This window comes from Zingiber officinale, chromosome 4A, assembly GCF_018446385.1.
Source record: "Zingiber officinale cultivar Zhangliang chromosome 4A, Zo_v1.1, whole genome shotgun sequence".
Classification (NCBI taxonomy): Eukaryota; Viridiplantae; Streptophyta; class Magnoliopsida; order Zingiberales; family Zingiberaceae; genus Zingiber; species Zingiber officinale.
Genome location: NC_055992.1, coordinates 51,961,288 through 51,964,988, shown reverse-complemented (window position 1 = coordinate 51,964,988; position 3,701 = coordinate 51,961,288). Strand labels below are relative to the sequence as shown.

Genomic DNA, 3,701 nt, shown 5'->3' with positions numbered 1-3,701 from the left:
GGTATGAAGGGTGGGGAGTTACAGGTGGTATCAGAGCGAAGTTTTGCCAGCTCACTACACACACATCAAGCTCCTTCCTGCCACTCCAAGTAAGTACAGTTGCATAATTTATTTGTATGCAAAATAGTATGATACTCTAAGATACATGAATGGTAGCCTAGGAAGGATACCTTAAGCTATACCCTAGAGAATAGTGCATGATGATAAGTAGGATGCATGAATGGTAACCTAGATACAAGAACCTTAGGCTATAACATAAGAGGAATAATGAATCTTTAAAATCTTGTAGAAATGTACTATATCCCATTCGAATACGATCCCGAGGATGTAGAATATTTTGGCGAATACCTCGAGTTCACGGATGAATCCGATATGCTGAAATTGTTATTCTAAGTTCTGGGACGAACTTTCAATAAGTAGGGGAGTTTGTAACACCCCTAGAAAGCCTAGATAAAGTAAGGGCAATGAGAGTACGAATGTAATGAAAAGAATGTGTAGATAGTCTACGTTGAATGTTACGATGGGATGGATTTAGATGATTATGAAAGAAAATAAAGTTGAGAATATAAATCATCTATGCATGATTTATAATGTATGGAATTAATGTAGACAAAAGGAAGAAATATGAATACATGTATGAAATATTTATGCATAAGGCATAATAGGGTAATATATGAATTATTATGTACAAAAGAAAATAAAACGTTAGAAGAGAGATTGAACCTTGGATCTCTTGTAAGGAACATGTATAGGATACCAAAGGGGATAGGAGAATTATTGATAAGGAGAGAGAGGACTAAGTAGTTAAGAATAAGAAAGGATTCTTTTTACTAAAAAGGAAAAGGGAGTAAAAAGAAGTAAAAATATACATAACCAAGTTTTGATCCTTGGTTCTCTTGTGGATACATGCATGTGTTAACCAAGTGGGATAGGAGAGGATATTGTAAGAGGAGAGATAGGAATTTTAATTAAAGGAAAGAAAAGAGAGAAATTAAGGGAGAACTCAAGAAGCATCTTCTCTAGAATATTCTTAACATTAAGAAGAGAAGTAAATAAGGAGGATGAATCAAGACAAGTTTCCTCCCCTCATTTTAGTATAAATAGGCATGGAGGGGTGACTTCAACTTCATCCTCACTCACTTTCCTCCTCTCCTCCCTTGGGTGCCGAAAACCCTCTCCCTTCCTCCTTTCTTCTTCTTGTTGCCGAGCAACACAAGAGGAAGAAACCTCTTCTTCCTCCTCACTCCCTCCCTCTTTTCTTTCTTGTTGTTGCCGAGCAACACAAGAGGAAGAGGTCTCTTCTCCCTCCTCCTCTCCACCAAAAGACCTAGCCACTCTTCTCCTCCATTGGTGCCGAGCAAGCAAGCAAGGAAGAAAGGTCCCCAAGCAAGTTCTCAAATCTAGGAAACTTAAGCGAAGAATGTAAGCTTCCCCTCACCTGTGGTACAAGGCTTTTATGTGATTTTTGGATTTATAAGGATTAGAAAACCTAGGAAAGAATTTAAGAAAATTCGGCTAAAGAAAAGGTTTTCAAATCTAGGATGATTTAAACAAGACCTCATTTCATGATAAGATTTTCTATGCTATGTAGAAGGATTCCTTTCCATGATTTTATATTAATATGATGTATGATCAGAGGAGTATCTAACCTTAGGATTTCAACCAAAAATATTTTAAAGAGGTGAGTAAGATTATTGTCTAACCAAACTAGTGCAAGGTTCCTTCTATGAAATGCTATACATAATGTTATGTAATATGCCATGATATGTGATAGCATAAGGAAATGCTATACAAAATGAAGAAATGAAATTATGTTATGTAATATGCCATGATATGTGATAGCATAGGAAATGCTATACATAATGAAAAGAAATGCATGAAAGATTGTTAAGGACATGATACGATAGTTATGCATGATAAGTTATTTTTGTATGGGTTTGTACCATGGGTGGGCTCCGTAAACGCCCCGGGGTCGATGGAGTAAGACTCGGGCCTCGTCAGTAATGGGCCTCTGAATGTCCTAGGTCGATGGAGTAAGACTCGGGCCTAGTATGTATGCATGATAGGGTTCAAGACTTGCTACCTTGGACCTACCTATGAAGCGCGCGTATTATGTATGTGGTACAAACCGGGATCCCCTTAATGATGATATTAATTTCAAGTACTTATTAGTATAAGTTTTCAAATTCATGATGCATTGCCTACATATGTACTTGAATTATCTGATGATTAGATATAATGTCATGTGATAATATGATATGAATATGATACCCTTGTAGGTTGTATGCTTATGATATTACGCATGATATTGATATACGATGATTTTCGGTTTCAGTGAGTAGGAAAGGAACTTACTGAGCCATGAGTGCTCATAGCTTACTTTCCTTGTACCGCAGATATGGGGGACGGATATTCGGAACAACGGAGCAGCAGGAGGAGCAGATAGTGATGTGTGTGGTGGTGGCTCGGCAAAGAACGATTCGGACAAATTAATATGATTAGTTATAGAATCAATATTTGAACAAATCAGAATATGTGATATTATGCTTAATAAATTAAATTCTTTAAAGTTTTTATTCTTCCGCTGTTATAGTAAAACATGTACGTAAGTAGTATAAGAACGTAGCGCCGCCTTTGGTTGGGTATGAAGGGTGGGGCGTTACAACTCTTGTGTTTTTCCATCTCCATATACTGGTAAGCTTTTCAAGAAGATGGAATTGCACAAGCTAGCAGATATGCTACTGAGGATTCAATTAAGTCATGGCTTAATGAATTACTTTGCTTGGATGTTGCAAGTTACATTCCAAATATCACTATGTTAGTATTCTTGATGAAAAGTAAATAATTGTTTTTCAGGTCATTCTCTAAATAATCTTTTATTTGTCTAGACTTCCACATCCAAGTGAATGTGCCCTTTACTATGTCAACCGAGATATACTTTTCTAATATCACAAGGAGAGTGAGATATGTTTATAGGTACTTTTATTTGGTTAAATTTGTGCTATTTTTTCATTTATATTACAGGGAATGATTTCCCTTTATGTTGCTTCTCACTACAAAAAGTCACCTAATGACTTACAAGTTACAATTGATGGTTAATGCTCCATCCCATTACTTGTTTGTGTTACTTTGTATTTTATTTCTTAGCTGTAGTTACAAAAAACAAATTGGACTCCTGGATTTAGTAGTAATCTTGACCATACTTATTAAGTTGGGTATACCAATGAGATGTTCTATATGTTCAAGCATTGAACTCATTTATTGTTTATGTCAATTTTCAGGTTTGTCTCTCCATTGTGGAATTCAATGATATTTTTTCTCCTAATAGAGAGAAGACTACACTTGAGCATGAGTCTAGCTTGTAAGTACATGTACAAGTTATAGGAATTGCTATATAGGCTTCAAATTGACTCCTTTTTTTCTTGAAGTATATAATATTCCCATTCATTCTTTTCTTTCATTTCATTTGTTTTCCTCTGTATTGTTGAAGGATAGTTCTTGATAGATATGATTATTCTCTTGAGGAAATTTGTTTTTTTACTTCATAAATCTAAAACATGTTATTATTAGCTTTATGTACCATGTCATGCTTATTTACTACATGCAAATTGAAGTTTGAGAACTCATGTTGCACAAAAGCTTCAATTTAAATAAACTTTGGAAATTTCTGTTGGTAGTCATCCATAAAATGTTTACATGGT

The 3,701-nt window shown here is 35.2% G+C and overlaps 1 long non-coding RNA gene across 1 annotated transcript; it reads left to right on the top strand.

Annotated features, from left to right (window-relative positions):
• The first annotated feature begins 2,676 nt into the window (after positions 1 to 2,676).
• Positions 2,677 to 3,352, top strand: LOC121973293. The gene is made up of 3 exons (XR_006109479.1): positions 2,677 to 2,817; positions 2,889 to 2,976; positions 3,282 to 3,352. It is a non-coding gene; the product is annotated as an uncharacterized LOC121973293 (long non-coding RNA).
• Positions 3,353 to 3,701: the final 349 nt, after the last annotated feature.